We start from the raw sequence: 9,392 nt of genomic DNA on the forward strand, positions 1-9,392 counted from the left end.
TGCAGATGCCTCCTTGGCTGTCCCCAAACGGTATCAAACCAACACCCACGGGAAGCTGTAAGCATAGAGGACATGCCTGCACCCCATTGGACTTACCTGTGTGGGTTAAACCCGGGTTATTTGACAACCTATGGCGGTGATGGTTCTGCTCAGGCAGAGCAGTGCTGATGCTCCTCATAAAGCTGTCGCTGCTGTGAAGGTTCTAGGTGACATCACAAATCCCTATGGTTACATACACAACAAAGCTGGGTTGTTGTTGTTTACACTCTGCAAGGCCTGTGGAAGTGAGTGACATCATAGCACTGTAGTTCTGAGGGTTCTAGATGGATGCAACAATCTCCTGTTGCTTCTATGAAGGCCATAATAGACGACATCACCAAACAGCTCCATAGTCACATACACAGCAAAGGAGAGATGTTGTTTACACCTAGTGATGTCAGTGGTATTGAGTGACATCACAGCACAGTGCTAAGGCTCCTGGGCCTGGACACAGCAGCGGCTGCAATATCTCAACGGAGAATACGTTTATATATATGTGTGTGTGTGCGCGTATATATATATATATATATATATATATATATATATATATATATATATATATTTCTCCGCCGAAATCACTTTTAAACCCATTTCCACCTTTTTTTCCCTTCTCTTCCTCTTACTTTTTTTTCACGTTTTTTTACGTTTTTCTCCTTTTCGCCTCTTTTCTGGGCGTATTATTCTTCTTTTTCTTCTTTTTTTTCGTCTAATGCATACCCCATCAGTGCAGCAATGCTTATTCAATACCGCCAGCAGATGGAGACACTGGGGGATAATTTTCTAAGGATTTATACTGATTTTTCCTGTCTGAATTTGTCGCACAGAAAGTTGCAGGCCAAATATGTGTGACATTTCTGCGACTTTAGCTTCTAGAGCATTTTTACAACATTATACATAGGTGCTGAATACATAAAAAGCGACTGTTCAGCGACAGACAAGTCGCATCAGCTGAAAGTAGGCCAGAATGTCAGTCCATGTTGGAGAAGGTTTAGATACAGTCTAAAGTATAGATCTCAAAGTCTGTGCACAGAATTTAGCAAGGGCCTCGCACCTTCTGATGCATCAGGTAGGTGCACAATAGCATAGCCTAACCCTCTGTACTTTGGTCTATATTGATGCGGGACATAGACAGCCAGCTGATGACCAATCCATTAGTGCAATGGATGGCTGGAAGCATTTGTCTTTGCCTTTGCAATACCACAGAAGCAATGCATGGTCAATGTACAGCAATGACACACCTGTGTGAACAGCCAGGAGACCCCCCCCCCCCCATGTTATGTTACATAGTTACATAGTTAGTACGGTCGAAAAAAGACATATGTCCATCAAGTTCAACCAGGGAATTAAGGGGTAGGGGTGTGGCGCGATATTGGGGAAGGGATGAGATTTTATATTTCTTCATAAGCATTAATCTTATTTTGTCAATTAGGAACATTCAGCACCCACCCGCTATCAAGGCAGCTGCCTATCATGTCATGCCCTACCTGCACAGGTGTGCTGGCTACTCAAATGATCCAATTAAGGAGGCCATTTAGTCAGCAGCAGCAGAAGTCCTGTGCCTGGACGCTCCAACAGCGGCCAGACACAAGCAGAAGCAGAAGCAGCAGAAGCAGCAGCAGCAGCACCACCTTTTGTTTTTTGGCTGCAGCAGCAAGGCCCACAGGGCTGGCTAGCTGGCTAGCCAGCAAGCAGGTAGCAATGAAAGTAGGAATCTTTCTTTTTAACCCTGTAAGGGGGTGGTGCACTGTACCCGAAGATACTGCCATATCGGGTCAATGCATAGGGCGACGGAAGCAAGCTTCGAAATCGGCCCCCGTTCTCAAAAATCCATTTAATATATGGTCCCCAGATAGGGGACGTATCAGATATTAAACTGATAAGAACAGATACTACACTTGATCTTAGCCAAAAGGCCGAGAAGCGATAACCGTGAAAGGGGCGGGCCCAACAAGGTGCCCTTCATGGGCACTATCACTGCTTGCTGTCAGGGAGGCTGCCAGACAATTTTCCATGCACACTCTGGGCTGGGGGGCAGTCAACCACCAGTACACACAGCAGAACCTAAACCCATACCATTATTGCTAAGCAGCAAGACAGGGGCCCATTGCACTCCCACGGGGCCTTTTTAAATGCAATCCATAACCCGGATTTGCCAGGAACCCTTCTTACTCCTCCTACTTGCATGTGACACTGGGCTTAGGATCTGCATAGGAAACACACACACAAGCACACACCTACCTTTGTTGCCTGCAGATGCCTCCTTGGCTGTCCCCAAACGGTATCAAACCAACACCCACGGGAAGCTGTAAGCATAGAGGACATGCCTGCACCCCATTGGACTTACCTGTGTGGGTTAAACCCGGGTTATTTGACAACCTATGGCGGTGATGGTTCTGCTCAGGCAGAGCAGTGCTGATGCTCCTCATAAAGCTGTCGCTGCTGTGAAGGTTCTAGGTGACATCACAAATCCCTATGGTTACATACACAACAAAGCTGGGTTGTTGTTGTTTACACTCTGCAAGGCCTGTGGAAGTGAGTGACATCATAGCACTGTAGTTCTGAGGGTTCTAGATGGATGCAACAATCTCCTGTTGCTTCTATGAAGGCCATAATAGACGACATCACCAAACAGCTCCATAGTCACATACACAGCAAAGGAGAGATGTTGTTTACACCTAGTGATGTCAGTGGTATTGAGTGACATCACAGCACAGTGCTAAGGCTCCTGGGCCTGGACACAGCAGCGGCTGCAATATCTCAACGGAGAATACGTTTATATATATGTGTGTGTGTGCGCGTATATATATATATATATATATATATATATATATTTCTCCGCCGAAATCACTTTTAAACCCATTTCCACCTTTTTTTCCCTTCTCTTCCTCTTACTTTTTTTTCACGTTTTTTTACGTTTTTCTCCTTTTCGCCTCTTTTCTGGGCGTATTATTCTTCTTTTTCTTCTTTTTTTTCGTCTATTGCATACCTCATCAGTGCAGCAATGCTTATTCAATACCGCCAGCAGATGGAGACACTGGGGGATAATTTTCTAAGGATTTATACTGATTTTTCCTGTCTGAATTTGTCGCACAGAAAGTTGCAGGCCAAATATGTGTGACATTTCTGCGACTTTAGCTTCTAGAGCATTTTTACAACATTATACATAGGTGCTGAATACATAAAAAGCGACTGTTCAGCGACAGACAAGTCGCATCGGCTGAAAGTAGGCCAGAATGTCAGTCCATGTTGGAGCAGGTTTAGATACAGTCTAAAGTATAGATCTCAAAGTCTGTGCACAGAATTTAGCAAGGGCCTCGCACCTTCTGATGCATCAGGTAGGTGCACAATAGCATAGCCTAACCCTCTGTACTTTGGTCTATATTGATGCGGGACATAGACAGCCAGCTGATGACCAATCCATTAGTGCAATGGATGGCTGGAAGCATTTGTCTTTGCCTTTGCAATACCACAGAAGCAATGCATGGTCAATGTACAGCAATGACACACCTGTGTGAACAGCCAGGAGACCCCCCCCCCCCCATGTTATGTTACATAGTTACATAGTTAGTACGGTCGAAAAAAGACATATGTCCATCAAGTTCAACCAGGGAATTAAGGGGTAGGGGTGTGGCGCGATATTGGGGAAGGGATGAGATTTTATATTTCTTCATAAGCATTAATCTTATTTTGTCAATTAGGAACATTCAGCACCCACCCGCTATCAAGGCAGCTGCCTATCATGTCATGCCCTACCTGCACAGGTGTGCTGGCTACTCAAATGATCCAATTAAGGAGGCCATTTAGTCAGCAGCAGCAGAAGTCCTGTGCCTGGACGCTCCAACAGCGGCCAGACACAAGCAGAAGCAGCAGAAGCAGCAGCAGCACCACCTTTTGTTTTTTGGCTGCAGCAGCAGCAAGGCCCACAGGGCTGGCTAGCTGGCTAGCCAGCAAGCAGGTAGCAATGAAAGTAGGAATCTTTCTTTTTAACCCTGTAAGGGGGTGGTGCACTGTACCCGAAGATACTGCCATATCGGGTCAATGCATAGGGCGACGGAAGCAAGCTTCGAAATCGGCCCCCGTTCTCAAAAATCCATTTAATATATGGTCCCCAGATAGGGGACGTATCAGATATTAAACTGATAAGAACAGATACTACACTTGATCTTAGCCAAAAGGCCGAGAAGCGATAACCGTGAAAGGGGCGGGCCCAACAAGGTGCCCTTCATGGGCACTATCACTGCTTGCTGTCAGGGAGGCTGCCAGACAATTTTCCATGCACACTCTGGGCTGGGGGGCAGTCAACCACCAGTACACACAGCAGAACCTAAACCCATACCATTATTGCTAAGCAGCAAGACAGGGGCCCATTGCACTCCCACGGGGCCTTTTTAAATGCAATCCATAACCCGGATTTGCCAGGAACCCTTCTTACTCCTCCTACTTGCATGTGACACTGGGCTTAGGATCTGCATAGGAAACACACACACAAGCACACACCTACCTTTGTTGCCTGCAGATGCCTCCTTGGCTGTCCCCAAACGGTATCAAACCAACACCCACGGGAAGCTGTAAGCATAGAGGACATGCCTGCACCCCATTGGACTTACCTGTGTGGGTTAAACCCGGGTTATTTGACAACCTATGGCGGTGATGGTTCTGCTCAGGCAGAGCAGTGCTGATGCTCCTCATAAAGCTGTCGCTGCTGTGAAGGTTCTAGGTGACATCACAAATCCCTATGGTTACATACACAACAAAGCTGGGTTGTTGTTGTTTACACTCTGCAAGGCCTGTGGAAGTGAGTGACATCATAGCACTGTAGTTCTGAGGGTTCTAGATGGATGCAACAATCTCCTGTTGCTTCTATGAAGGCCATAATAGACGACATCACCAAACAGCTCCATAGTCACATACACAGCAAAGGAGAGATGTTGTTTACACCTAGTGATGTCAGTGGTATTGAGTGACATCACAGCACAGTGCTAAGGCTCCTGGGCCTGGACACAGCAGCGGCTGCAATATCTCAACGGAGAATACGTTTATATATATGTGTGTGTGTGCGCGTATATATATATATATATATATATATATATATATATATATTTCTCCGCCGAAATCACTTTTAAACCCATTTCCAACTTTTTTTCCCTTCTCTTCCTCTTACTTTTTTTTCACGTTTTTTTACGTTTTTCTCCTTTTCGCCTCTTTTCTGGGCGTATTATTCTTCTTTTTCTTCTTTTTTTTCGTCTAATGCATACCCCATCAGTGCAGCAATGCTTATTCAATACCGCCAGCAGATGGAGACACTGGGGGATAATTTTCTAAGGATTTATACTGATTTTTCCTGTCTGAATTTGTCGCACAGAAAGTTGCAGGCCAAATATGTGTGACATTTCTGCGACTTTAGCTTCTAGAGCATTTTTACAACATTATACATAGGTGCTGAATACATAAAAAGCGACTGTTCAGCGACAGACAAGTCGCATCGGCTGAAAGTAGGCCAGAATGTCAGTCCATGTTGGAGCAGGTTTAGATACAGTCTAAAGTATAGATCTCAAAGTCTGTGCACAGAATTTAGCAAGGGCCTCGCACCTTCTGATGCATCAGGTAGGTGCACAATAGCATAGCCTAACCCTCTGTACTTTGGTCTATATTGATGCGGGACATAGACAGCCAGCTGATGACCAATCCATTAGTGCAATGGATGGCTGGAAGCATTTGTCTTTGCCTTTGCAATACCACAGAAGCAATGCATGGTCAATGTACAGCAATGACACACCTGTGTGAACAGCCAGGAGACCCCCCCCCCCCCATGTTATGTTACATAGTTACATAGTTAGTACGGTCGAAAAAAGACATATGTCCATCAAGTTCAACCAGGGAATTAAGGGGTAGGGGTGTGGCGCGATATTGGGGAAGGGATGAGATTTTATATTTCTTCATAAGCATTAATCTTATTTTGTCAATTAGGAACATTCAGCACCCACCCGCTATCAAGGCAGCTGCCTATCATGTCATGCCCTACCTGCACAGGTGTGCTGGCTACTCAAATGATCCAATTAAGGAGGCCATTTAGTCAGCAGCAGCAGAAGTCCTGTGCCTGGACGCTCCAACAGCGGCCAGACACAAGCAGAAGCAGAAGCAGCAGAAGCAGCAGCAGCAGCACCACCTTTTGTTTTTTGGCTGCAGCAGCAGCAAGGCCCACAGGGCTGGCTAGCTGGCTAGCCAGCAAGCAGGTAGCAATGAAAGTAGGAATCTTTCTTTTTAACCCTGTAAGGGGGTGGTGCACTGTACCCGAAGATACTGCCATATCGGGTCAATGCATAGGGCGACGGAAGCAAGCTTCGAAATCGGCCCCCGTTCTCAAAAATCCATTTAATATATGGTCCCCAGATAGGGGACGTATCAGATATTAAACTGATAAGAACAGATACTACACTTGATCTTAGCCAAAAGGCCGAGAAGCGATAACCGTGAAAGGGGCGGGCCCAACAAGGTGCCCTTCATGGGCACTATCACTGCTTGCTGTCAGGGAGGCTGCCAGACAATTTTCCATGCACACTCTGGGCTGGGGGGCAGTCAACCACCAGTACACACAGCAGAACCTAAACCCATACCATTATTGCTAAGCAGCAAGACAGGGGCCCATTGCACTCCCACGGGGCCTTTTTAAATGCAATCCATAACCCGGATTTGCCAGGAACCCTTCTTACTCCTCCTACTTGCATGTGACACTGGGCTTAGGATCTGCATAGGAAACACACACACAAGCACACACCTACCTTTGTTGCCTGCAGATGCCTCCTTGGCTGTCCCCAAACGGTATCAAACCAACACCCACGGGAAGCTGTAAGCATAGAGGACATGCCTGCACCCCATTGGACTTACCTGTGTGGGTTAAACCCGGGTTATTTGACAACCTATGGCGGTGATGGTTCTGCTCAGGCAGAGCAGTGCTGATGCTCCTCATAAAGCTGTCGCTGCTGTGAAGGTTCTAGGTGACATCACAAATCCCTATGGTTACATACACAACAAAGCTGGGTTGTTGTTGTTTACACTCTGCAAGGCCTGTGGAAGTGAGTGACATCATAGCACTGTAGTTCTGAGGGTTCTAGATGGATGCAACAATCTCCTGTTGCTTCTATGAAGGCCATAATAGACGACATCACCAAACAGCTCCATAGTCACATACACAGCAAAGGAGAGATGTTGTTTACACCTAGTGATGTCAGTGGTATTGAGTGACATCACAGCACAGTGCTAAGGCTCCTGGGCCTGGACACAGCAGCGGCTGCAATATCTCAACGGAGAATACGTTTATATATATGTGTGTGTGTGCGCGTATATATATATATATATATATATATATATATATATATATATATTTCTCCGCCGAAATCACGTTTAAACCCATTTCCACCTTTTTTTCCCTTCTCTTCCTCTTACTTTTTTTTCACGTTTTTTTACGTTTTTCTCCTTTTCGCCTCTTTTCTGGGCGTATTATTCTTCTTTTTCTTCTTTTTTTTCGTCTAATGCATACCCCATCAGTGCAGCAATGCTTATTCAATACCGCCAGCAGATGGAGACACTGGGGGATAATTTTCTAAGGATTTATACTGATTTTTCCTGTCTGAATTTGTCGCACAGAAAGTTGCAGGCCAAATATGTGTGACATTTCTGCGACTTTAGCTTCTAGAGCATTTTTACAACATTATACATAGGTGCTGAATACATAAAAAGCGACTGTTCAGCGACAGACAAGTCGCATCGGCTGAAAGTAGGCCAGAATGTCAGTCCATGTTGGAGCAGGTTTAGATACAGTCTAAAGTATAGATCTCAAAGTCTGTGCACAGAATTTAGCAAGGGCCTCGCACCTTCTGATGCATCAGGTAGGTGCACAATAGCATAGCCTAACCCTCTGTACTTTGGTCTATATTGATGCGGGACATAGACAGCCAGCTGATGACCAATCCATTAGTGCAATGGATGGCTGGAAGCATTTGTCTTTGCCTTTGCAATACCACAGAAGCAATGCATGGTCAATGTACAGCAATGACACACCTGTGTGAACAGCCAGGAGACCCCCCCCCCCCCCATGTTATGTTACATAGTTACATAGTTAGTACGGTCGAAAAAAGACATATGTCCATCAAGTTCAACCAGGGAATTAAGGGGTAGGGGTGTGGCGCGATATTGGGGAAGGGATGAGATTTTATATTTCTTCATAAGCATTAATCTTATTTTGTCAATTAGGAACATTCAGCACCCACCCGCTATCAAGGCAGCTGCCTATCATGTCATGCCCTACCTGCACAGGTGTGCTGGCTACTCAAATGATCCAATTAAGGAGGCCATTTAGTCAGCAGCAGCAGAAGTCCTGTGCCTGGACGCTCCAACAGCGGCCAGACACAAGCAGAAGCAGAAGCAGCAGAAGCAGCAGCAGCACCACCTTTTGTTTTTTGGCTGCAGCAGCAGCAAGGCCCACAGGGCTGGCTAACTGGCTAGCCAGCAAGCAGGTAGCAATGAAAGTAGGAATCTTTCTTTTTAACCCTGTAAGGAGGTGGTGCACTGTACCCGAAGATACTGCCATATCGGGTCAATGCATAGGGCGACGGAAGCAAGCTTCGAAATCGGCCCCCGTTCTCAAAAATCCATTTAATATATGGTCCCCAGATAGGGGACGTATCAGATATTAAACTGATAAGAACAGATACTACACTTGATCTTAGCCAAAAGGCCGAGAAGCGATAACCGTGAAAGGGGCGGGCCCAACAAGGTGCCCTTCATGGGCACTATCACTGCTTGCTGTCAGGGAGGCTGCCAGACAATTTTCCATGCACACTCTGGGCTGGGGGGCAGTCAACCACCAGTACACACAGCAGAACCTAAACCCATACCATTATTGCTAAGCAGCAAGACAGGGGCCCATTGCACTCCCACGGGGCCTTTTTAAATGCAATCCATAACCCGGATTTGCCAGGAACCCTTCTTACTCCTCCTACTTGCATGTGACACTGGGCTTAGGATCTGCATAGGAAACACACACACAAGCACACACCTACCTTTGTTGCCTGCAGATGCCTCCTTGGCTGTCCCCAAACGGTATCAAACCAACACCCACGGGAAGCTGTAAGCATAGAGGACATGCCTGCACCCCATTGGACTTACCTGTGTGGGTTAAACCCGGGTTATTTGACAACCTATGGCGGTGATGGTTCTGCTCAGGCAGAGCAGTGCTGATGCTCCTCATAAAGCTGTCGCTGCTGTGAAGGTTCTAGGTGACATCACAAATCCCTATGGTTACATACACAACAAAGCTGGGTTGTTGTTGTTTACACTCTGCAAGGCCTGTGGAA

The 9,392-nt window shown here is 46.2% G+C and overlaps 4 non-coding genes across 4 annotated transcripts; all 4 read right to left on the minus strand.

The window, feature by feature from the left end:
* Positions 1-1,773: 1,773 nt before the first annotated feature.
* On the minus strand, positions 1,774-1,964 carry LOC130310250 (U2 spliceosomal RNA). Its single transcript, XR_008858783.1, has one exon. It is a non-coding gene; the product is annotated as a U2 spliceosomal RNA (small nuclear RNA).
* Positions 1,965-4,036: 2,072 nt separating this feature from the next.
* On the minus strand, positions 4,037-4,227 carry LOC130310251 (U2 spliceosomal RNA). The gene has a single exon (XR_008858784.1). It is a non-coding gene; the product is annotated as a U2 spliceosomal RNA (small nuclear RNA).
* Positions 4,228-6,314: 2,087 nt separating this feature from the next.
* On the minus strand, positions 6,315-6,505 carry LOC130310252 (U2 spliceosomal RNA). The gene has a single exon (XR_008858785.1). It is a non-coding gene; the product is annotated as a U2 spliceosomal RNA (small nuclear RNA).
* Positions 6,506-8,594: 2,089 nt separating this feature from the next.
* LOC130310224 (U2 spliceosomal RNA) lies at positions 8,595-8,785 on the minus strand. Its single transcript, XR_008858759.1, has one exon. It is a non-coding gene; the product is annotated as a U2 spliceosomal RNA (small nuclear RNA).
* Between the last annotated feature and the right edge of the window lie 607 nt (positions 8,786-9,392).

The sequence above is a fragment of the Hyla sarda genome, unplaced genomic scaffold (genome assembly GCF_029499605.1).
Source record: "Hyla sarda isolate aHylSar1 unplaced genomic scaffold, aHylSar1.hap1 scaffold_1567, whole genome shotgun sequence".
Taxonomy (NCBI): Eukaryota; Metazoa; Chordata; class Amphibia; order Anura; family Hylidae; genus Hyla; species Hyla sarda.